Raw genomic sequence first — 26,638 nt, forward strand, 5'->3', positions numbered from 1 at the left:
CTTCAACTTAGTAACTGGACTTTACATGCTGTAGGTTTTGCTCTGCCAAGAGGTGCCAATCCAATCCAGGAACCTTTGAATTGAGTTTAAAGTGCTGTATATGACAGAAGATGAGCACTGACGCCATTGCGTTGATCAGAACCGACGCATCTCCTACTGGTAGATTGGGATCAACGCATCACCAGTGTTGCAGGGACCAAATTGGTGCATCAAACTTCAGAAGCAACCCATTGCTGCCACTGCATGGAGAAGATCAACTTGTCACCCCCTGCGGCATGGATTAGACCAATGTATTGCACTCAGAACCACCACACTTGCTCAATGGAACTGCTGCATCGCCCCAGTTGAGTGGAGAAATCCATCGCAACAACCCAACTGCGGGGGATCATTGACGCTTCTTGTATTGCGACAAGCATTAAGGTACTTTTGCTCAGCGGGCCCTGCGTGGGTACCGTTGCCAGCCTGTGCTCCATCATGGGTGAGCAGAACTTTTGATTGTGCCCCAGTCCAGCATGACTAATTAACTCCTTTTTAGCACTATTTGTTTTAAATCACAATTTTTGCATTTAATCTTTTAAAATTCATATCTCGACTTCTACTGATTGGATGTTTGTTGTTTTGGTCTTGTTTATTTATAAAAATATTCTCTATTTGTCTAAAATGGTGTGGAGTATTTTTGTGATGTTTCCACTGTGTTACTATGTGTTGTGTGCACAAACACTTTACACATTGCCTCTCAAGTTAAGCCTGACTGCTCTGTGCCAAGCTCTCAAAGGGTGAGCACAGGCTGATTTAAACCCTGACTAGGACTGTGGTACCTGCTTGGACAGGGTGCATACTTGTGCCAACCAGAAACCAATTTCTAACATTTAGCAATACTAACCTGGAATTCTTCTACTTCCCTCAGTGAACCTTGGATGAAAATATCACACACTCCTTATAGATCCTTCAGATTATTAAGGGCCTTAACCTATCAAAAACAGAAAAGTCCCCCAGCTTTTCTTAGCAATGAAGTAAGCATCAAGGAATTGCGCTCAACAGTTTGATCTAGAAACTTTACTGTTGCTAAATCTTTTTAACTATACTTATTTAGGTAACTTGGCGGCATTCCATCTCTGCTTTAGAAAGGAGAATCAAAACACAGTCATCGCTGAGGCTTTTTGTATATATATCAAGCTCCAGTTGCCCCTTTGGCAGGAACGCACGCGCACACCGATCGGACATAAGTCCTTTAATGGTCAAAATTGGTCTCAATGTGCAGAACGCTTCACACAGCAGGAGTCGTCGATTCCGCCTGAAGCGTTTCGAAGCTTGAATGCTTCTTCTTCAAAGGCTCGACATCAAGTGCTTTACGCTGACACACCTCCTTTATTCAGGATAATACCACGCCTTCCTTTTAGCAAAGATTTCTGGGTCCTGTACTGTGCCATTACATCAAACCCTGTATGGGTGCTTTTTAACAGTTGCATCTCGCACATTTCAAGTCCACAGATGCCCGCCGAAGAGGCAACTGGAGCTTGATATGTTACGCAGCAGCCCTTGCCGCGAGGAGCGCACAGTCCCGTAAAGTGCGGGCACCATGGGGTTTAGTATCCAACCTAGCTCCGTACATGGAACACTGATTATGGATTGAAATTGACCTCTTTTTTTTTTTTTTTTTTTTTAAATATATTTTTATTGCAGGAATTAGTAAATTGTTACATATTCGACCAGCATGATAGATCAATCAAACTCAGTGGAATACAACCCTCCGTCCCCCAGCAGTATGTACCCTTACACAGCCATTCAGCCCACAACCCAATGGTCGGGCGGCGATATCCAATGGGGACTCAACAGGAAGTCGAAGCTGGTCCGGATGATCCACTGTCCGTCATCTGCTTTTCTAAAAAAGCCTACAAAACCAAAAGAAAACCCCTCCCTCAAAACACTATGAACCAAATTAACCCCTGCCCAACCCCGCCATCAGTGCACGGCAACAACCGCAATAGGATCTGTGAGAGGACCCACGAGGAAAGCAACAGACCTGTAAAGTGCAATCGCCTATCGGGACTCGGGGCGAGCTGCTTCCTCACTTTCGGAATCGCTGGGGGCGCAATAATCCCTGAGGGCCTGCACTAATGTCTCCCATTCCAGCGCTGCCTCCTGTGCCTTCTCGTTATGGTGTCTCCTAGCTAACTGGTACCTCAGCGTGCTTTCTCCCGCCGCCCATTTCAAGAGTTCGTTGTGCCATCGGCCCCCCGTCGGACCAACCCGTGCCTTCCAGTTCCTGGTCACCTCTCGTTTGGCAAGGAGAAGCCCCAAATCAATGAATTTACTAGTAATTTTGTTTTTGGGGGTATGTGGAAACCAGTGTAGGAGTCCCACTGCCGCATCTACCGATAAGGATCTCCCCGTCACCTCCTCCAGGGTCTTCCCCACTTCCATCCAGTAGGAGGACAATCCCGGGCAGGACCACAACATGTGGAGGAGGTCTGCATCCGGCGCCTGGCATCTGGGGCAATCCGCGGAGCCCGTGGCAAAATACTGTTGGATTTTCGCTGGGGTCAAATATGCCCTATGGAGTGGACCAATTGAAAGCGGGCGTGGCGCGTGCCCTTCCAGGCTCGTCGCACGAGTTGGGACCAGGTCGTCTCTGGAATCTCCTTACCTATGTCCTCCTCCCAACGGGTTCTTAAGGTAGTGAGGGGGGCCAACCCCTCATTGAGCAGTCTACCGTAAAGGCAAGTGACCGCCTTCACCGTACCCGCAGACATCATGACGTATTGGCACACCGGAGACGTAGGAGGTTCCTCTTGCCCGTGCTTCCAGTGCGCCTGGATCGCTCGGACCAGGGCCGAGTGCAATAGAAAGTCGCCGCGAGGAACCTCGAAGCGATCAATGAGCTCCTGAAAGGGCAAAAGCGCCCCGTCCTCGTAGAGGTCACCTACGAATTGTAGGCCCGCGTCCTCCCAGTCCGCTAACCGTGACCAATCACCGCCATGGGGCTGGGCCGTCAGCATACCCAAAGGTATTTCGGGTGCATACGGTATTCGCAACTGGCCCCGGGCGTGGACTCGGTTCCAACACAGGCGAATGGTCTTCTCCTCCAGCGTCAAGTCCTGCAAGGCCAGACGCTGTCTCAGCGCTATGAAGGAGAGAACATGCCTGGCCATCCCCGTGCCTCTTCTGTCCTCCGGGCCCCGGAATTCCCTGGCGATCTCCTGGGTGAGGGTCTGTAGCTGCGCCGCCAAGTAGTACTTTTCAAAGTCCGGCACCGCAAGCCCACCCTCGGCTTTCGGCCTCATCAGGATCTTGAGGGCCACTCTTCGGCGGCTCGAACCCCAGAGGAATCCGACCATCATTGACCGTAACAGTCGAAATGTGGCCGGCGGGACCCAGATCGGTAGCGCCCGGAAATAATACAGCAACCGGGGGAGCGCCACCATTTTGAGCAAAGCCATCCGCCCTGCCACCGAGAGCGGTAGAGTGAACTGGGCTAAGACCTGTCTTTTCCCGGTTCGCAAAGGCACACCTAGCCCTGCTATCAGTAGAGAGATTAGGTGGGAACCTGACTGCTTTAAGTACCTGGGGGTGTACGTCTACCATGAACCATCTGATCTCCTGGATGGGAACATAGCTCGCAGCCCAGAAGTCCATGCTACCCCGTAGCGCTCGAGTGCTGCGAGCTATGTTCCCATCCAGGAGATCAGATGGTTCATGGTAGACGTACACCCCCAGGTACTTAAAGCAGTCAGGTTCCCACCTAATCTCTCTACTGATAGCAGGGCTAGGTGTGCCTTTGCGAACCGGGAAAAGACAGGTCTTAGCCCAGTTCACTCGAAGACCCGAGACCTCCACAAACGCCGTGAACGCCGTCGCAGCTCCATGCAGGGCAGCAACCGGGTCCTCAAGGAAGAGCAACAGGTCATCGGCGTACAGCGAAATGTAATGTGGGCCCGAAGGTGTCCACAAGCCATTATAATGGGCTCCCGATCGGAGTAGCAGCGCCAGTGGCTCCACCGCTAACGCAAAGAGAAGCGGGGATAATGAACAACCCTGTCTCGTGCCTCTCTCCACCGGGTATTGTGAGGAGATCAGCGGGCCTGCCCGAACCCTGGCCGATGCCGAGGCATATAGGACCGTGGTCCATCTGATGAAACCCTCGCCGAGGCCGAATCGCAGTAACACAGCGCGCAGGTAGTCCCATTCCAGGCTGTCAAAAGCCTTCTCCAAATCTACCGATAGGACCACCGGGCATGGGGCATCCACGAGCGGTTCTCCCAGCAAGCGGAACAACCTGCGGATGTTCATGGTCGTGTTTCGCCTGGGGATGAATCCAGCCTGGTCCTCATGTACCAGGGAGCTCATGTGACCTAGCAACCTCGAAGCCAAGATGCTGCTCAGTATTTTATAGTCGACCGTCAGCATTGATAAAGGACGGTAGGACGCCGGATCGGACGAGTCCCTTCCCGGCTTGAGGAGGGGAACCACTAAGGCCTCGCACATCGAGCCGGGGAGCCGACCAAGCCGCTTCGCCTCTCTATACACTATCAGCAACCTTGGTGCTAGGAGATCAGCATAAGCTGCATAAAATTCAACAGGAAGGCCGTCCAGGCCCGGGGTCTTATTCCTCGCCATCTTTTTAATGGCGCTGCGAATCTCCCCCAGTTCTATGTCGGACCCCAGGGCTTTCGCTACGTCAGGCTCCACTGTCGGGAGCTCCAGGGGTCGCAGATAATCATCGAGCAGGTCAGGGTCTCTGGCAGAACGACTGCGGTACAAACGTTCGTAGTAGTGCAGGTAACAGCTCAGAATCTCAGGCTGAGTGTGTACTTCGGTCCCGTCCGCCATGCGCATGGACGTCGTCAGAGAGGTCTGGCGCGTAGGGTTAGCTAGCCATGCCAGCAATGCGCTCGATCTATCCCCCTCTGCGAGGGACCTAACCGTATAGGCCTTGTAGTCGAAACAGCGCAGCCGTTTGACCTCCGCCGCCACCGCCTCCTTCGCCTCCGCCGTGCGTTCCTGGAGTTCAGGGCGCCCGGGGCGGCGGAGTTCCAACTCACGGAGTTTCGGATCAGCTGTATCTAAGTCGTCAAGGATAACTCGCCTCATGCCTACCTTCTTGGAGATGCAGTAACCCCTTACCACCACCTTAAAAGCGTCCCATTCCAGCGCCCTCGAGCTCGCAGTGCCCCTGTTGGACGCGAAGTATTCAGAGATCTTATCTCCTAGATCCGCTTTGAATACACTGTCCTCAAGGATCTCGGGACGCAACTTCCAGGTGGGCACTGCAGGCACCCCAGGAAACCAGCGAAGGTCCAACAGGAGAGGGTTATGATCTGAGATGGTCCTGGTCAAATATTCAGACCAGACCGCCGCTGAAACCAATTCAGTCGAGCCAAGAAATCCGTCCAGTCTAACGTGTAACTCGTGCAGGCCTGAGAAGTAGGAATAGTCTCTAGTGTCGGGGTGTTGCGCCCTCCAGATATCCGTCAGACCCCAGTGCGTCTGCCAGTCCCTACGTCCTTTAGCCACACAGCGAACCGGAGAGTCAGGGAGGGGTGGGTGCGAGCGGTCATTCTCCACATCCACTACTGAATTGAAATCCCCACCGAGCAGGAGGGGCCCGGAGAAGAAGTGGGCCAATGAGCCCGATAACCTGGAAAGGAAGGCAAGCTGGTCCACATTGGGTGCGTAAACACAGCAAACGTTTAGGTCCCTCCCCCCCATAGTGCCCGAAATGGCCACATAGCGCCCCTCCGGATCCACCACTGATTTCGTGACCTGGAAGGGAACCCCAGCTCTAATCCAAATTAGCGCCCCCCTGGCATACGCGGAGTACGAAGTGCAAAAGACCTGCCCTCTCCACCTATGCTGTAGCGCCGCCCCTTCCGCCTTGTTCAGATGGGTCTCTTGCAGCAGCGCCATTTGTACCCCTCTACGCACTAAATAAGCGTGGACTTTGTGACGCCTAGACATGGTGTGAAGCCCCCGCATGTTCCAAGTAATACATTTCACATTAGCAACATCAGCCATTGTCCCACATTGTTCGTGCACAGTCTCCCCATCTGGGTCCCAACAAAGAAAGAGCAACAATCAACCCAGCACTGATGGCGGCCATTTTCCCCAACCAAAACTCAACAACCCCGATTCGACCCAAACCCCTGCCCATCCTCCCCAGAACAGGACCCAAATAGCACCATCTAGTTCCCATCCAAACCATACCCTCAAAAAAACCCCTATCCCCGACTAATCCTGCGGTCGCCACCGTAGGAAGGCCTTAAGGGCCAGGTGCGGGCTGGGCGTTGGCAGTGGGCCCTCGATGCTCCGGCTACCAGGACTAAAGCAAGCCCAAAACAGTAAAAGAAACCCTCAGGGCACGAGCAGGGCACCCCACCCCCACTTCCCCGGGATTCATGATCAATCACCTGCCCCCGCCACCCCCGCTTCGGGCCCCCACCCAAATGGATGCAGCTCACCCCGTCAACCCTGTCCATCCAGAAGGTCCTCAACCGATTTTGGTGTGATCACCGGCGTGTGGACGCTATCAGTCACCGATTCCTCCGAGTCCGTTGGTACCCCCTCGTCACCAGGGTCCGCTTCCTCTTCAATGGTACCGTCCCGTGAGCCAGACAGCGCAGATAACACCTCCAACACTCCCTTCCGCTCCGTCGACGTCTCCGCAGTCGAGGGTCCACCTGACCGGCCACGGCGACTCCGAATCCTTTTGGACCGCCGTCGCTGTCCAGGCTCCACTGCTAGCTGAGATGAGGAGCCAAAGCCATCTTTCCCGGCTCTATAGAGTTCGAGCCAGTTACAGACATCCTCCGGGGTATCAAAGAATTGAGTCTTGTCATCGACAATTATGCGGAGCCTTGCAGGAAATAGGAGCGAGTATTGGATGCCCTCGCTCCGGAGCTCGCGCTTGACCGCCAGGAATGAGAACCGCCTGCGTTGGGTCTCATAGGTGTAGTCCGGGAAGATGTTCACCTGGCTGTTCGCCACCTTGAAGGGGCCATTATGTCTGGCGGCATTAAGGATGAGGTCTCTGTCCCGAAAGTGCAATAACCGTGCCACCACTGGTCGCGGGGCACGGCCCTGTTGTGGTGGCCTCGCTGGGACTCTATGTGCTCGCTCCAGGGTGTAGAAGGAGGATAGACCCTCAGGGGCCACCGTGTCTCGGAGCCAGGCTTCCAAGTAGGCCACCATGTCGCCATCCTCAATCTTCTCCGGCAGGCCCACCACTCGAATGTTGTTTCGCCTGTTACGGCCTTCCGCGTCTTCCGCTCGCTGCTCCAGGGCAGTAATCCGGGATAGGGCATCCTTCATTGTCGCGGCCAGGGTTCGCTGTGCCGGCTCCAAGGTTTTTATCGAGCCCTCCACTTCCTTGACCCTATCCGAAAGTTTGCCGTGATCCGCTCTAAGGAGGCCCAGACTCGTCGCCACCTGGGCAATGTCTTGCTGGAGGGCCGAGCGTATGGTCGCAATCGCCTCCAAGACACGGTCAAATTGTTGCTGCAATGGTGCGCCACCAGAACTCTCCGGGTCTCCACGTTCCTCTTTGTCCGGGGCCTCCGAGTCTGAGGCGGCTGGGGTAGTCCCCTTGGCTCCCCTTGGTTTCCCCATGTCGCAGGAATCACACAGTGTGGAGCCAGGCAGAGGCGCCACCGAGTGCAGGCGTCGGCTATGTCTCTCCCGGTTGTTGGTCTTCGGGCCGAGGGCCGGCGATCTCCGTCTCCAGGGCCTATTGGACCTCCACAGCTTCGACCCGCGCCACCACCACGTCGTCGGAGGGCACTGAGGAGGAGGCGGAGACAATCGGCGCCAGGTCGGGCAGGCCCGTTTGGCTGATGAGGATCTGGAGCGAGGGTCACCAACACTACCGGAGACTTTGTGGCGCCAAGGGGCCGTGCTTCCCATGGGAGTGAGTCGATCGGGGAGATGCAGCCAAGTGCGGCTTAGGGGGTCAGCACCGCAGCTAGGGCCGCCAGGCGTCCGTGGGTCGAGATCCACTATAGTGAGGGCATCCGACCATCTAGGCGCGATCCCCGTTGCCAGAGTCCAATCAGATTGATACCCAGACCATCATATCTCAGGGAGACGAAAAAGTGGAGGGTGCGCTGTAGCTAGCGATGTTCCTCCAGTCTAATGGTCCCGACCAAGGGGACAAAGAGGTCCGGGCGCCATGTTGGGTCGCACTCCGCGGATCCACAAACTTCGATTTTCCGTCGGATCAACTCATGTTCCAGTTGCGCCAGGTGCTTCGGCAGGTCCCAATCGGTCCGATCAACAGTTTGCGGGGATTAGGGTGCCCCACGGCCTCCGATTTACAGGATAATCCCGGGCTCAGTCCCGGAGCCGAGCTCTCAGGCGACCATCGCCATCGGCGTCCAAGCCACGCCCCCATTGAAATTGACCTCTTGTGCGGAAGTCCATCTGTGGACTCGAAATGTGCGAGATGCAGCGGTTAAAAAGCACCCATACAGGGTTTGATGTAATGGCACACTACAGGACCCAGAAATCTTTGCTAAAAGGAAGGCGTGGTATTATCCTGAATAAAGGAGGTGTGTCAGCGTAAAGTAATTGATGTCGAGCCTTTGAAAAAGAAGCATTCCAGCTTCGAAACGCGTCAGGCGGAATCGATCGACTCCTGCTGTGTGAAGCTTTCTGCACACTGAGACCAATTTTGACCAATAAAGGACTTATCTCCGATCAGTGTGTGCGTGCGTTCCTGCCGAAGGGGCAACTGGAGCTTGATATGTTACGCGGCAGCCCTTGCCGTGAGGAGCGCACTGTCCCGTAAAGTGCGGGCACCATGGGGCTTGGTATACAACCTAGCTCCATACATGGAACACTGATTATGGATTGAAATTGACCTCTTGTGCGGGTCCATCTGTGGACTTGAAATGTGCGAGATGCAGCGGTTAAAAAGCACCCATACAGGGTTTAGATGTTATGGTACACTACAGGAACTAGAAATCTTTGCTAAAAGGAAGGCGTGGTATTATCCTGTATAAAGGAGGTGTGTCAGCGTAAAGCACTTGATGTCGCGCCTTTGAAAAAGAAGCATTCCAGCTTCGAAACGCGTCAGGCGGAATCGACGACTCCTGCTGTGTGAAGCTTTCTGCACACTGAGACCAATTTTGACCAATAAAGGACTTATCTCCGATCAGTGTGTGCGTGCGTTCCTGCCGAATAGGCAACTGGAGCTTGATATGTTACGCGGCAGCCCTTACCGCGAGGAGCGCACCGTCCCGTAAAGTGCGGGCACCATGGGGCATGGTATCCAACCTAGCTCCATACATGGAACACTGATTATGGATTGAAATTGACCTCTTGTGCGGAGGTCCATTTGTGGACTTGAAATGTGCGAGATGCAGCGGTTAAAAAGCACCCATACAGGGTTTGATGTTATGGCACACTACAGGACACAGAAATCTTTGCTAAAGGAAGGTGTGGTATTATCTGAATAAAGGAGGTGTGTCAGCGTAAAGCACTTGATGTCGAGCCTTTGAAAAAGAAGCATTCCAGCTTCGAAACGCGTCAGGCGGAATCGATGACTCCTGCTGTGTGAAGCTTTCTGCACACTGAGACCAATTTTGACCAAAAAAAGAACTTATCTCCAATCAGTGTGTGCATGCGTTCTTGCCGAAGGGGCAACTGGAGCTTGATATATATATATATATATTCACTGAAAAAACCATAGGTTTCAGGCCTTATATAGTTAGGAATTAACATATAAAAAACCATTGAAATTGCTCCTATATAGTTCGTTGGACTAACTATATATGTCGCACCCGCAATCCACTGCTGATGATGTCACATATTACATCATTCATGGCATGGTCAGTGATATCACTGATGACATCACTGATGACATCTCAAATGACATCACTGATGACATCACTGATGACATCTCATTTGACATCACTGATGACATCACTGATTACATCATCCAGTGAGTGTTTTTTTCTGTAAAGTTTAAATATGTTTTACATATTGAAGAATGAGTGGATGTATAAGTGTCTGGATGAAGGATTTAGTAGGTGCGTGACTGACTGTATGAGTGAGTGATTAGATGTGTCTTACTGAATGCATAGGTTAGTGACTAAACTGTGTGAATGTGTGCATCAGTATGTCTGTTGTTGTGTAAGCTGCTGCATGCGTTGATCAGTAGCTATATGAGTGGCTATATGGGTTATTGATTGGTTGCCCAAGTATTTGTATGGGAGACTGAGTGTGTGTGTGGCTGGCTGGGAGTTGTGTGACTCTCTGCAGATCAATTTGTACTTGTATCAGTGATTGTATAACAGAGTAAGTATGTATTAGTATATGTTTGAATAAGTAAGGTGTTGTGTGTATAACTGTATAGATGAGGAAATGGGCGTGTGATTGATTCTTTCATGACTGACTAGGTGTGTGAGTAACTCCATGGATAAGTGGCAGTGTGCTAGTGTCTGCAAAGGTGTATGAGTGCATATGATAGTGTTGCATTGATGAGGGACTGTATGTTTGAGTGATTGTATGGGTGAATGAGTGGATGTGTGAGTAGACCTAGGAATCAGTGAGTGCCTATGTAGTAACTGGTATTGGTGTGTCAATAGTTTCAAGAATGGTAGTCTGTATTTAACACTGGGTGTATCAAAGGTTATATTAGAGTGTGAGGAGGTGCATCGTATTATCACATGAATGATGTAATCAGTGATGTCATCAGTGATGTCAAATGAGATGTCATCGGTGATGTCATCAGTGATGTCATTTGAGATGTCATCAGTGGTGTCATCAAAGATGTCACTGACCATGTCATGAATGATGTAATATGTGACATCATCAGCAGTGAATTGCGGGTGCGACATATATAGTTAGTCCAACTAACTATATAGGAGCAATTTCAATGGTTTTTTATATGTTAATTCCTAACTATATAAGGCCTGAAACCTATGGTTTTTGCAGTGAATTTTCAAGGTTTTTTAAATGCTAATTCCTAACTATATAAGACCTAAAACCTATGGTTTTTGCAGTGAATTTTAAAGGTTTTTTAAATGCTAATTCCTAACTATATAAGGCCTGAAACCTATGTTTTTTTCAGTGAATTTGCAAGGTTTTAAAAATGCTAATTCTATTAGCGGATAACGTTTAAATATGTTAATATCCTTGTGGGACCACCTGAGCAGCCCTAGGGATCCGATTTTTGGACCGGAGCAAGATGCTCTCTGATTGTGCCGTATTTCTTGCCTTCTGCCCCCCTGATTGTGCCGTATTTCTTGCTTCTGCCCTGGGTGTAATGGGTGTATATATGTATATGTGTATTTATATACATGATTTGTATATCGCACCAGCACCCGCCAAGTCGAACACCAGCAGCACCCACCTCAAGTGCATCCTGCTCAACACCCGCTCCGTCCACAGACACGCCATCGAACTCTGGAACCTCCTAGACGCCACAGCCCCTGACGTTGCCTTCCTCACAGAGACCTGGATGAACGCCTCTTCAGCTCCCGACATCGCCATCGCTATCCCAGAGGGCTACTAGATCGTCCGGAGGGACCGCAACGCCAACCAGATGGGAGGAGGCATCGCCATCATCCACAGGAACACCATCCGTCTCACGACCAGCACCGACAACACCCTGAGCACCGCCGAACACCTGCATTTCCAGATCCACACCGACCCGAACACCACCCTCAGAGGCACCCTGATCTACCGACCCCCGGTACCGCGCACACAATTCAGCGAGGACATCGCCGACTTCGTCAGCCCGAATGCCCTCCCCTCCGCCGACTACATCCTCCTGGGGGACCTCAACTTCCACCTGGAGAACAACAACGACCGCAACACCAGAACCCTGCTCGACAACCTCGCCAATCTTGGACTCAAGCAGCTGGTGTCCACCCCCACCCACCTCGCCGGACACACACTCGACGCAGTCTTCTCTTCCAGCACAGACATCGACTTCAGCCACGCCACAGAGCTTCAATGGACGGACCACAGCTGCGTCCACTTCACCTTCAAGAGAACGACGACCCACCACCACCAGCAACAGGCCGCCCGCAGAAGCTGGAACAAGATCACAGCAGACCAGCTCGCCACCTCCCTGAGCCAGCACCCTCCTGCCAGCTCAGCGAACCCCAGCCAGGCCGCCGACAACCTCACGAAGTGGATCAGCAACTGCGCGGACGAACTCGCCCCGCTGAGGACCCCACCCAGCAGATCAGGCAGCAAGAAAGCCCGTGGTTCACCGACGAACTCAAGAGCTCCGAGAAGAACTGCCGAGCCCTCGAGAAAGTCTGGAGAAGGGAACCTACACCGGACAACAGGACCACCTTCAAGCTGGCCACCCGGAAGCACCACCAGCTGATCCGCGCCGCCAAGAAAACTGCTTTCAAGGACCGGCTGGACAACAACGCACACAACTGCAAGGAACTCTTCAACATCGTGAAAGAGCTATCCAACCCCAGCGCAGGAAACAACGACATCACCCCATCGCAAGACCTCTGCAACTCCCTCGCTTCATACTTCCACAACAAGATCGCGGACATACACAACAGCTTCAACAACCAACCAACGCACACCAAGACCGAACAACCACCCCCCCCCCCCCACCACCCTCCACGCCTGGACCCCGATCAGCACCGAAGACACCATCCGCACGATGAACTCCATCCACTCCGGATCACCGACCGACCCCTGCCCTCACCACGTCTTCAACAAGGCTGACGCTGTCATCGCACCCCACCTGCGAGACATCATCAACACATCCTTCGACACCGCCACCTTCCCTGAGAGCTGGAAGCACGCCAAACTCAGCGCTCTACTCAAGAAACCCACAGCGGACCCCGCCGAACTCAAGAATTACCGCCCCATCTCGCTCCTCCCGTTTCCAGCCAAAGTCATCTAGAAGACCGTCAACAAGCAGATGGCCGCCTTCCTCGAGACGAATGGATCCCTTGACCCCTCACAGTCCGGCTTCTGAGCCAATCACAGCACCGAGACCGCCCTCATCGCCGCCACCGATGACATCCGAGCCCTGATGGACAACGGAGAAACAGCGGCCCTCATCCTCCTAGACCTCTCCGCGGCATTCGACACTGTCTGCCACCGCACCCTAGTACAGCACCTCAGCAACGTCGGAATCCAGGACAAGGCACTGGAATGGATCATCTCCTTCCTCAACGGAAGAACACAGAGAGTCCGCCTACCACCGTACAAGTCAGAGGCCACCGAAGTAATCTGCGGCGTCCCTCAAGGATCCTCACTGAGCCCGACTCTCTTCAACGTCTACATGAGCCCCCTCGCGGCCATCGCACGCCAACACAACCTCAACATAATCTCCTACGCCGACGACACCCAGCTGATCCTCTCCCTGACCAACGACCCCGCCGCCGCCAGAGCCAACCTGCACGAAGGGATGAAAGAGGTAGCCGAGTGGATGACGACCAGCCGCCTGAAACTGAACTCGGACAAGACGGAGGTCCTCATCCTGGGCTCCTCACCCTCCGCCTGGGACGACTCCTGGTGGCCTCTCGCCCTGGGCACCGCACCCAAACTGACAGACCATGCACGCAACCTGGGCTTCATCCTGGACTCCTCCCTCTCCATGACCAGGCAAGTCAACAACTTCTCCTCGGCATGCTTCAACATCCTACGCATGCTACGGAAGATCTTCTGGTGGATCCCCACCGAGACCAGGAAGACCGTCACCCAGGCCCTCGTCACTAGCCGACTGGACTACGGCAACGCCCTCTACGCCGGTACCACCGCCAAGCTCCAGAAGAGACTCCAGCGGATCCAGAACGCCTCAGCCAGACTCATCCTCGACATCCCACGAACCAGCCACATCTCCGGACATCTGAGAGACCTTCACTGGCTCCCCGTCAACAAAAGAATCACCTTCCGCCTCCTCACCCACGCACACAAAGCCCTACACGACCAAGGCCCGAGCTACCTCAACAGCCGAATCAACTTCTACGCTCCCAAACGCCACCTCCGATCAGCCAACCACGCCCTCGCCGCCGTCCCCCGCATCCGAAGAGCGACTACGGGAGGAAGGTCCTTCTCCTACCTGGCCGCCAAGACCTGGAACTCCCTCCCGACCGACCTGCGCCTGACCCAAGACCACCTCTCCTTCAGGAAGAAGCTGAAGACCTGGCTGTTCAAGCAGTAGCGGCACCCCCCCACCCCCAGCGCCTTGAGACCCTACGGGTATGTAGCACGCTCTATAAATGTCATTGATTGATTGATTAATTGATTAGTGTAAATCAGTTGAGTATTTTTTGAGATATTTTAGTTAAAATAATATAGATATATTGGGAAGCAATTCCTTGCAGTTGACCCGCGGTCAGCCCCCACTTGACTATTCCCCCCAAAACTTTCAGGGAAGTAGAGGAGCCACTCTCTCTTACAGTCTCCTCTCTTTCACAACCATCCTCTCTTGGTCTCTTTACCAAGGGAGGAGCCCTTAGTTCATAATTCTAAGATATATGAGAAGGGCCCAATGGAGAACTAGTATCAAAGTGGAACCCTGCTGGTGTGCAGTCTTCTATTGATGCAACACTCATTCTCTTAAAGAATCTCTTGTTATCCCCTTGCCTGAGGGATAGTAGTAATCTTTAAGACAGAATGTCTGCAGAACTGGTTTAAACGGACTCAACAAAGAAGTGTGTTTGAAAGTACAGCAAGTATTCTACTCCATAATTTGGAAAAACCAAGTACCAACCCCGTTTGTTGTTCAACTTTGAAACATCGCCACTCATCCTCCCCAATGTTAGATGTTCTGCTATTAATGCAGTAAACCCTGCACAGAATATTAGAAGCTTTTATATTAAATAATGATGCACTAAATACGCCATAGGGTCACCTATGTGTAATAGCCTCTGAAAAAAAAGAAAACAAATTCCCATATGTTTTCTCTTGTAAGACCAATAGAAACAGGGATAATATGGGAGACTGCAAAATATGCAGGTTTGCTGTTTCCACCGTGAATTCAGCACCTTCTAATTTTGTATCCAATTGGTCCATGTTATTTAAAAGTGGAGTCAGCGCTCAAAAACGCATAAATAAATAAATAAAGTGAGTGGCCAGTCATCGTCGAGCGCTTCACATTCACAATAGGAGCAAAACAGTTACATGAGCGTGCGTTACAGTTATGTTTGAAGTGAGCTGCTGGAGAACGCACTCACCTGATGTGAGAGGGCTGGGGGCCTGCTGGGCCTGGCGTGCGTCGCAAGGCGAGCTGGAGTGGATGGTGGGCAGAAGCAGGAGGCAGGCAGCAGGGCAGCTGAGGGGGTGGGTTAGAGCAAGCCTCAAGGCTATAAGCCAGGTGGTAGTAGGGGCCGGGGCCGGGCAATTTCAATTTTCAATGATTGCAATTTGCAATTTACAAATAAAGGCCCCGCCGGTGATGAGTCCTGACCTCTGAGCGTCAACGGTCAGCGTGGCTTCCTTGGTCTTCTGCTGCGCAGCGCGCCCCTGATGCCACACCTCCTTACTAGTGTAACGCGCTTATTGCGTGTGTCTCGTGATGAGCCTCATTGCGCAATGCGCATGTGTTGTCCCTGTCCACTGCCCCCGCGCGGTGCGCATACGCGTCCCGGAAGCAAGGCCGGGGCCAGGGGTGGAAAGGAAAGTGAAAGTTAGCAGGAGGAGTAAACAACCCTGCTGCTGTCCCGCCGCCATTGATCCACCCACCACCATTAATACAGAGACCAGACTACTACTGGTAGTAGTAGTCACACAGCGTGTCACCCGGCCGGGGCCCGCCTACCCATTTGTATCAAATTTCAGGGGCCCCGGCAGGGACGGACCTCGCACCATAACCATTCATCCTCAGGCTGCAGTGTCATGGCTTGCTCAACAACACTTAAAGAGGCAGAGTGCCACCTTGCACTTTCAGGTCCAGAGTGAGGTCCGTTGAATGAACTTTAAGAGGCAGAGATTGTGGAGAGAGTGACAAGCTGTCAGTGAGTCCTTGTGGCCGGGGTGTAGGTCAAGCAGGCTTCTCCCCAGCCCCAGAGTCCTTTGTACCGAGTCTGGGGTCTCCCCAGGACCCTCGTGCACACATCACTGCGTCCAGGCTGCACAGACCCCACGCTTTAGGAGGGAGGTGGGTGACATCCGCTGATGACCAGGTGCGAGCAGGCCTGAAATGGGACCAACACGAGAAAAATTTGAGTATTGTAGATACAGGAGTAAAGGCGCAGATCAGAGCAAATGATGAGATTGTGAGGGGTTGGACATGACGTGCAAACACAAGTCTCCTGAGAGAAGCGCCCTGAAGGCTTCACGTGTGAGGCAGGGATGTGAGGAAGAGGAGGCAGACGGACACCCTCGCTATGACTTCTAAGAAAGGGGAGGCCCCCCACGGCACGCGGATTCCACTCCAGACAAGTCCTGGGATGTCCTGGTGACTCACCCCCAGCACCCTTGGGGCATGGGCAGGGTGTCAGCAGCGCTGTCCGGGGTGAAGGCAGCTGCCTGGATGTCAGGCGCAATGCGTTGCACTAGTGCAAGGCGGCCTAAGTGTGCCAGGTCAGGGGGGGTGGACAGAGCCCCGTGTCTTCGAGGCTGTGGCCCTGTCCTGCGCTCTCCCTGCAGCACGGCGGCTCTGGTGACTGCTGTGCAGGACTTTTCAGTACATTTACCTCAAGGCTTCCCCTAGAGTTGCCCCTGCAGGTGGCACCGAGCCAGCCACCAGTGCTTCATTAGTAAAAAGTGCCGGGCGGCGGGCCCCGGCCGGGCCCCGCACCATCCACTGATTCCTGCAAATACTTATCCAGGGTCACACACACTCTGGGCCCGGCTGGGGCCCCGCACCAGTCAGTCCAGGCACTGAGGCAGAGAGCAGAGCCCGCCGCTCAGCCTCAGCTGCTGCCAGCCTCACGTCACGGCCCCCGGCCGGGGCCCCGGCCCGCACCATTTATTTCCTGCAGGCTGCAGCCACCAGCCCAGCCCAGTGCAGTGCAGTGAGTGCTGCTGCTGCCAGCCTCGGCCCGCACCCCATTCCTGCAGTGCTGCGGCTGCCAGTTAGTGGCAGTGTGCCAGCCTCGGCTCACTCACGGGCCACGGCTGGGGCCCGCACCATTCCTGCAGCAGCAGCTGCAGTGCTGCCAGTCAGTCAGGGGCAGTGCCAGCAGCTGAGCCAGCCTCAATCACAGGGCCCGCCTGGGCCCCGCACCATGATTCCTGCAGTGAGTGCAGTGCTGTGCTGTTGCCTCACTCACCGGCCCCGGCCCGGCCGGGGCGGGCCCCCCGCAACCATTCTCAGTGCGCACCGGCACCAGTAGCCACTAGCTCAACAGTCTCAGTCTCAGCCGCTCATGGGGTCCCCGCTTCCCGCACCGCACCATTCCTGCCTGGAGTGCCATTGCCTGCTGCAGCAGTGCTGCCAGTGCCAGCCCACGTCGCCCACCCCACCATTCAAGTCAGGCTACAGGCAGGATCAAGAGGCAGAGAGCAGCAGTCAGTGTCAGAGCCACTCAGCCTCAGCCACACGGGCCCCGGCCGGGGCCCCGCACCATTCCTGCTGCCAGCCACGGGCCCCGGCCGGGCCTGCACCATTATGCTGACAGAACTGCCTCAGGCGCACATGGGCCCCGGCCGGGGGGGCCCGCACCTTTCCTGCTGCTGCCAGGCTCACGGGGCCCCAGCTGGGACCGTTCATAATTTAAAAATATTTCATGATACATTACGTCGTCAGACTCGTCATCAATGTACAGTAAGGGGCCCCAGCGGGGCCCCCTGGAGCGCGAGGCCCCCCCGCATTGCGGGGGTTGCTGGGGCTTGTGTTACGCCCCTGCGTGACTCCACTACGACACCTTGCACCTTTACATTTCTAAGAGAAGCCCGGGAGTCCATAGAGACACTGTCTCACCGCCGTACCCTCGTGCGAGGATTATAGTTGTTGCTGTGCATGTAATCTGCTTGCAGCACAGACTGGCCACCCCATGGCTCGTGGAAGCAGGCATGTCCTGTCCTGCTTACGCACTCAAGGGGCACTGAACACGCTTGCCCGCCGAGTGCTGTAAACCCGCTATTTCAATGGCACTTTCTGTGCATTACTTGAAAGCTGCGCGCCCTTGCCATATTATTAGTTCTCTCGTGTGACTTCCTTTCTTTGAAGGTGCTGTCTCGTCTCCAGTAAATATAGTTTCATTGCATCCTGCGGCGCCCTTCTGCGAATGTTGAGTCAGTGTATACCGTGATTGAGTCTCTCTTGCATCACTGTCCCGCCCGTCACTGCTACGCAATAGGGGGCCCGCTGGCGGCATCTCCTCTCTTCCCGGGGCTCCCTCAGCACACGGAAGGCCCGCACCAGCCGACACTTCTTCGTCTGGCCAGCATCACTCGGCACGGGAGACCGGACATTGAAGGCTTCCCCCAGGCAGGGGGAAGCGGAAACCACGTCCTCCCGGCCCCGCCCACAACCAGGCGGCGGCCATCTTGAAACGGCTCGGGCCGCGGCTGTGATCTCCGGGGCAAAACGAGGGGTGGGCACCCTGGGGATTGAAATAAAATAGATTAAATAAAATAGAGAAGTCCCCCAAGGACCCCCCCCCCCAATTTTTTTTCCTGAAAAATCGCGGGGTGCGCGGACGGTGCGCACTTACAGATATATAGTTTATTTCTCTTTCAATTTTCTCAGGAACTACTGGAGGGATTTACACTATTTAACCAAAAGCGTGATCTGCGTACCAGACTCTACCATTTTGACAAGTTTGGTGTAATTCCGTTCAGCGGTTCAAGCTGTAGCCGTGTCTAAAGGTCCTATGGAAATTAACATAGGGAAAGCACATTTTGGGACCCCCTTTTTTCTCAGCCCCCACTTGACGTATCCCCCAAAACTTTCAGGGAAGGAGAGGAGCGTAGCGGGCCATCTTCCTTGAGAAATTTGCGAAGATTCATCAACCAGCGCCAAAGTTATTCCCAATAGAATGTTGCGGATTTCCTATGGAAACTAGGTCCTAACTATATATACCTACTGGCTATCGCCAGTAGGTAATATATATATATATATATATATATATATAAATATATATATATATATATATATATATATATATATATATATATATATATATATATATATATTCACTGAAAAAACCATAGGTTATAGACCATGGAACGCCATTTTTGGTGGAGATATTTATATATATATATATATATATATATATATATATATATATATATATATATATATATATATATATATATATATATATATATATATATATATATATATATATATATATATATATATATATATATATATTACCTACTGGCAGTCGCCAGTAGGTATATATAGTTAGGATTTTTTTGAATTATGTCATTTGAGATGTCATGAGTGATGTCATGTGTGATGTCACTGACCATGTCATGAGTGATGTAATATGTGATGTCATCAGCAGTGCATTGCGGGCGTGCGAGTTACAGTTACCTATAAGGGTGGAATTTCAATGGTTTTGTATGAGTGAAATGTCCAGCTAACTATAACATGTGTGAAACCTATGGTTTTTTCAGTGAATTTCTAAGGTTTTTTAAATGCTAATTTTTAACTATAACGCGGGGGAAACCTATGGTTTTTTCAGTGAATTTCTAAGGTTTTTTTAAACGCTAATTTTTAACTATAACGCGGGTGAAACCTATGGTTTTTTCAGTGAATTTCTATTTTTTATTTCAGTAATTTTTTATTAAAAAAAAAGACATATATACATGGTGCAGAGTGAAAAACACATGGGGGATTGGAAAAGACAGGGAAAAATGCCCGGGGGGGGGGGGAGGGGGCAAGCATTGTCTCGATTGGCCTGTGCCTGTTAGTCCATGTTCTCATGCTCGCTTCTTCTTCTTCTCGTAATCCTTCAGGCTTCCCCCATGCCCCTTGCAGACTGTCTGATTGTCTTTTCGCTCCCCTGGTGGCGTGAAGAGAAAGGAGAGGTGTAGAGATATAGAGAGTAACGTGAGAGAGGAGGCAATTGTGTGGCAGCGTAGGTGATGCATGTGGTTTGTGCAGTGTTGCCTAGTCTGGACGTTCAGGTGACTTATGGGAGGACAGGTAGTTGTCTAGCGACAGCCACATCTCGCTTTTTTTCCCTGAGTTCGGTAGGCTGTTGGTTGTTATGGTGTCGGCTGCTCGTAGGAATATGACCCAGTTGAACCAGGCTTTAAAAGTGGCCTTTGCTGTGTCTTTCCAGTTGTTCAACACCGTCTTGACCGCCGCTGTGAGCAGGAGGTCAATCAGGTCCCTGTTGTTTTCGGATGTTATAGATGGGTCGGTGTACCCTAGTGCTAGATAGTGAAAGTCCAGTGTTAGTGTGGCGCCTGTTACGTCATTAATTAGAGTATTTATTGAGTCCCAGAATTTCCTGATGTTGGTGCAATGGAAGAGGAGGTGTGCCAGGTCCCCCTTCTGCTTGTTGCAGTTCCAGCAGGAGTCGTTCTCTCTGATACCCATGGTGGCCAGTCGTGCTGGGGTCCAGTAGGCCTTGTGTAACAGACAGAATTTTGTCTGATCTAGAGTTGTTGTCACCTTCCTTCTCGATGATGAAGACCAGCGGTCTGCCCTTTCCTTCTCACTGAGCTCTCTCCCTGCCACTGCTTCCCAATGGGTTATAATTTTGTTATTTAGTTTAGAGGTTTTGGGGCACAGGGCTCTGTATATGTGCGCTATTTGGTGTCCTATTATGTTCAGGCTGGTGGCGTATTGTATTATTGATGGGGTGAGATTGGTTATGCCTGCTTTGGCGATTGCCACCCTTATTTTAAGGAAGTTATAGAGCTCTGCGCTGTCAAACTTGTATTGTTCTTTGAGTGTGTCAAAGGCTGTTTGATTTCCTTTGTTCTGTAGTTAGCCCACCGTTGTTATGCCGTGTCGGTACCATGTGTGCATGTCGAGTGTGTTGTTCCTGTACTTTAGTTTAGGATTGTGCCAGAGGGACTCTAGCTGAGTTTGTCTGACGCTTGTGTCTAGTATTTTGTCTATTCTTAGTAGGGCCATTCTTGTGTTCCTTAGTATTGCGTTCTGTTTGATTGCGGGGTGTTTCGTCACCGTGAGTAGTGCTACGGGCTCCATTCCCCCTAGCAGGCTTCGCTCTAAGGAGAGCCAGGCCGGGGTGTAGTCACTCTTTGGGCATAGCCAATACAGGCCTTGTTTTGCCATACAGGCTGTTTGAAAGGTTTTGAAGTTTGTTATGTTTAGACCTCCTAGTGCCTTGGGGAGTCTGAGTTTCTTAAGGCTGATTCTGGGTTTCTTTCCTCTCCATAGGAATGTGTTCAGTAGTTTATCCAGTTTTTTGTGAAAATCAGATGTGTTGGTTAGTGGTAGCATGTTGAGCATGTAGTTAACCATGGGGGTGATCATCATCTTAATGGTCTCTATCCTTCCCCACCACGGAGTGAATTTGGGTGACCATCCCTCGAGCTTCTCCTTGATTTTGTTTAAGATTGCTTGTTCGTTCTGGTCTAATGTGGTTCGCAGGTCTCTTTTGAAAAGGAGGCCCAGATATTTAATGGCTTTCTTCTGCCAGGTCAGACCAGAGCATCCCAGAGCCGTCTTGTTGGTGTGGATATTCAGTGGCTTACACTCAGATTTCTCTCTGTTGAGTTTGTACCCAGACACCTGGGCATACTGATCTATAGTGTCCATTAGAGCGTTTATAGATCTTTGTGGGTCTTCTGTTACAATGAGGACATCGTCCGCGTATGCTGCTAATTTAAAAGATTCTACCTCTTCAGGTATCCCCCTAATGTTTGGGTTTGATCGTATCATGTTGAGTAAGGGTTCTATTGCCAGTAGGAAGAGGGCCGGAGATAGCGGACAGCTCTGTCTTGTTCCCCGTTTTAGGTCTAGCAAATCTGACGTGCACCCGTTCACTACCACCCGTGCTTTGGGTTCATTGTATAGGGCCATTACCATCCTCCTGTAGTTGTGGCCTAAGCCGAATTTTTGCATACATTGGTCTAGGTATGGCCATGACACCAAATGCTTTTTCTGCGTCAAGGGCAATCATGACCGCCGCGTTGTTGCTTTTGGTAGCGTGGTTGATTACGTGGCATAATAATCTTGTGTTGTCGTGGGACATCCTGTTCTTCAGGTAACCCACTTGTGCGCAGTGTATGAGGGAGGGTAGGTACGTGTTGAGTCTGGTCGCCAGGATCTTGGCATAGATTTTGTAATCTACATTAATGAGTGAGATTGGTCTGTAGTTTTTCGGGTGTTGTGTGTCTTTGCCTTCCTTTGGGATCACTATGATGTTGGCTTCAGCCATCGATTGCGTCATACGACCATTGTTTACGCAGCTTGTGAACACTGACGTCATCGTTGGTTGAAGTGTGGTGATGTAGTGTTTGTAGAACTTGGCTGTGAAACCGTCCGGCCCTGGTGCTTTTTTATCTTTCAGACTTTTGACAGCTCTTTCTATCTCTTCACTGGTTATTTCTGAGTCTAATCTCTCCCTCTGATCTTCCGTCAATTCTGGTGTTGTGATGTGTTTCAGGAGTTCTTTCCCTCCATCTGCACTTAGAGTCTCGTCTTTTTTGTAGAGCTGCGCGTAGAAGTCCCTAAAGGTATCGAGTATTCCCTTGTTTGTCGTATGTGATTTGTTCGTGCTGTCCCTGACAGCTGCTATTGTGTGCTGTCTCTGTTTGCCTTTAAGGTACCATGCAAGTGCTTTACCTGCCCTGTTGGCCGAGCATAGGTTTATTGCTTTATATTTGTTAATCCAGGTCCCTGCTCTTTCGCTAAGGATCTTGTTCAATTCGTATTTTTTCTTTGTTAGGGTCGTGAGGGTGTTCCTGTCCTCTAGGTTGGCTATGTGTCCTGATTCTAGTTTTTTGATTTCGTTCTCTAGGTCAGTTATCTTTTTGCTTCTCTCTCTGTTCTGTCTTCCCTTGATACTGATTATGGTTCCTCGTATCGTGGCTTTCAGAGCATCCCATAGCGTCTCTCTTTCAATGTCTGGGCTGTCGTTATTTTTGAGGTAGTCCTTTATGGCTAGTTATATTTCTGCCCCGCTGTTTGTGTTTTTGAGTAGGTCATCATCGAACCTCCATCTTCGTGTCGGGCGTTCGTTGTGTTTGCCCGTTAGTGTTAGGCAGATGTGAGAGTGGTCTGAGATCGTTCTTGGGCCAATCTCTGTGTGTTCTATAAGGTGTGTGTGTGTGTCTGATATGAGTATATAGTCAATCCTGCTGTAGGAGTTGTGTGGATTTGAGTAGAAGTTGTACTCTCTTTCATCTGGGTTTTGTAATCTCCATTGGTCTGCTAGTCTTAATTTTGTGCAAAGGTTCCGTAGCGGGTTGCCTCTCTGTGTAGTCTGACTCTGTCTTTTTGGGTGCCTGTCTATGGCTGGGTCCAGAACTTGGTTCATGTCTCCAGCTACTATTTGATGCTCCCCCAAGGGCAGTGCCTCCAGTTCCTTGCCTATCTGTTCCAGGAATGTCTTATCCTCGGTGTTGGGGCTGTAGATGTTTGCCACATGTATGGGTTCCTCCCCCCTTAGCAGGCTGGTGATTAGTAATCTGCCCTCTGTGTCTGTATTTGACTTGTCTGGTTTGAGTTTTTACTTTTTACTAAGTATTGTGATGACCCCGTTCTTTTTGTTCTTTGCTGGTGAACCTATTACGTGACCTATCCAACTGGCTTTTAGGCAGTCTATGCCTTCTTCCCCAAGCCTTGTCTCCTGCTGGACATAGATATCACTTTTTAACTTGGCCAGGTGTTCTAGGACTTTCCTCCTTTTAACTGGGTGGTTGAGACCTTTAACGTTCATTGACACTACCTTGATGTCCGTCGTGAGATTGTGCTGCGTGTTGTGTGTCATTTTTCGTTCTTACTGGGCTGGCTGTCTGTTTGGCTCCTTTGCGTGCTTGTCTTAGTTCTGTGTTTTGGTTCCCTGTCTGCTCTCTCTAGGAATAGAAAAGTGGTGTAGAAAGATAGGAAAAGAGAAGAAAATAGAATCGACCCATGTGTGTATTCCCCACACCCCCTTCCCCCTCCCCTCCCTCCCCCCTCCCCCCCTTACTTGCATAGTGGGTGTGCGACAACAAAGTTCCTTTGCTCCGCGTCCCCTGAGGTAGGTTGGTTGCTGATTCCGTATTCCTTCATCGATTGTCCGTTCCCAAGTCTCTGAGTTCTGTGCTCACTCTTTGGGTTGGCGCTCCTTCTTGCTTAAAGTTCGTCCATGTTGTTATCGCCTTGCCCTTTCGGTTCCTTTGTTCGAGCTTGAGGTAGATGTCGGTTTAGTGTTGTTTATGCTTGGAGTCTTATAGTCGCTCAAGGTTCTTGATTTTGAGGTAGATTCTTAGTGTTATTTCCATCTATAATGTTTCATTCCGATTTCCTTTCATCGCTTGGTGAGGAGCTTCTTTTTGGGGCGCTTTGACCTTTTACGTCCATTTCCTCGGTCGGTGGGCCTCTCATGTAGCGTCTGAGTTCCTCTGGGTCCTCAAAGACCATTGATCTCTAATTGTCCGTGATCTTAAAGCGGGCAGGTCCCGTGAAAGAGTCGTTGAGGTTTCTTTTCCGCAGTGCTTCTCTCATGGCTAGGAAGCCTTTCCTGGCTTCTACTGTGGTTTTCAAGTAATCTTGTGTGAGCACGATCTTGCAGCTCGCCCATGTAAGGTTTTTATTTTTTTCTTGCAAAGGCGAAGATCGCGTCAGTGTGATCTGCTCTTAGTGGGGGGCAGATTATTGCTCTTGGAGGCTTCCCTGTGGCTGGTTTCCCAGCCGGTACTCTGTATGCTTTGTTGACTTCAAACTGCCTCTCAAAGTTCAGGCCAGTGAGTTTGGGAAGCATGTCTTCGAGCATTGCTGCGCAGGATTTCTCCTTGTCTTCCAGGCCTTCTGGTACCCCCAGGATTCTGATGTTACCCCTTCTGGCTCTGTCGTCCTGCTCCGCCAGCTGCTTCTGTATTGTCTTGGCTATCTTTGCGTGCTCCTCCGTGGCCTTGATGTTTTTACTTGTTGCATCTTCAACCTCGCTTATCCTGCCTTCCACCGTCTCCAATCTGGTGTTTGTGTTGTGCTGGTCAGCCCAGATTGCAGCCAGTTCTAGTTGCATGTTATCTATTGTCTTTTTAGTCTCTCTTGCCACATCTTTAACTTCGTTTATTCTTTTCAGCACTGTTTCCAGTGTAGCAGTCTCTGTTTTGAGCTTTGCCGGGGACTCCAGGGTGTCTTTTTTAAGCTTTTTCAGGTCGTTCGTGTTTTTTCCTTTGGCCATTTTCTGTAGCTGTGATTTGCCCGGACTGCGCGATCCGCCTTCAGCCCTTGTGCCTGCTCGCTGTCTGGCTTGTGCTTGTTCTGTGGCTTGCGCTACAAAATTGTAGCGGAAACAGCTTGGTACCTTGATGTGCCGGGTCTTTGTTTTTGACCGTATGCCCTCCAGCGCTTGCCTTTTCTCGTTCGCCTCTACTGGGCTGCCTCTTAGCTGTTGGCTTCCTTCTCGTGTCACTTCTCGTGTCTCTTTGCTAGCGGTGTGCCCGGTGCAGGCTCTGATCACCTGATGTTAATTGCGGCGTGACCGCATTTGCTGGCGTCTGGCGCTGCTCAGCGCGTTGCTGCGATTACTGTGCGAGTTTTATTTTGCGCCTTATGTACTGGCTGAAATCGCCTGATGCCACCCTCCTGTTTCTTTGTTCTGCCAAATTGCTTGTCAAAATGTCTCTTTAGCGTGTTGCTCAAAATGTTTCTTTAGTGCGTTGCTGTGGACGTTATTTTGTTGCCATTCGTGTGTGTTTGTGCCCCTTACGTGCTTGGAAGTGTTGTATGGCTTCTCTTCCCCTTTAGCTCTTGTTCTTGCTGTTTGTGTGACAGTCTGCTGCCCTCGGCGCTGCTTGCAGGGGTAATGCCTCTCCTTCCGCCTTCCGCGTGATCGCGTTGTCGTTTGTAGACTTCGGCGCCGGTCTAGGGACTATGCGGCCTCTTCTTCCTTCTCCCGGTTGCGATCGCATAGCACGGTGCGGGGGGGGCAGGGGGTTTGTAGGTTGTAGGTTCCGGTCTGTCTCTCTTTGTGCCTCACCCCGCAATACGGTTTCCGCTTCCTCCCCTCAGGCCACGCCCTTCCGCTTCCGCCCTTCCGCCCTTATGTTCCCGCCTCCAGTAATGGCTGCCTCCTGCCGGTGCTTTCAGTTTCGTTTTGTTACCAAGCTTCCCTCCGGTAAGTGTGCAGGGCGTATTCCGTGGGTGTTTCCCCGCACAGGTTAGGCTTCAGTTTGGCTCCTCTTACTTCCGCCTTCCGCGCTCTCTGTTTCGTGCCTCTCGGCCATTCGGCGCCGCTTTAACTTTATTCTTATCCGTCTCCGCTCCCACACTCCGGCTCCTTGGCTACTTGGTTTTGCAGTGCGTGGCTGCCTGGCTCGTTGCTTGGTGTGGGTGCTGCCCCCTTGTCCTCCTTGTCTTGCCTTCCAGACTCCCGGACCTTCCTATCTCCGTCCGATCGCCATCTTGCTTCTCTCTCCGCTTTCTCTGTAGTGGCTCTTCCAAGTTCGTTTTAATTTGTTCGAACCCTTTTTGAGACCTCCTGCTCTTATCGCCTTGTAGCCCCAAACTTCATAACTCGCTAGTTGCTTTTTTGAGGCTAGATCCTCGCGTTTGGCTGGTTAATTTCACCTTAGTTCTTCAGGGTTCGCGGAGCTAACGGACCTAGACGACCATCTCCTTTGTCGT

This window comes from Lissotriton vulgaris, chromosome 8, assembly GCF_964263255.1.
Source record: "Lissotriton vulgaris chromosome 8, aLisVul1.2, whole genome shotgun sequence".
Classification (NCBI taxonomy): domain Eukaryota; kingdom Metazoa; phylum Chordata; class Amphibia; order Caudata; family Salamandridae; genus Lissotriton; species Lissotriton vulgaris.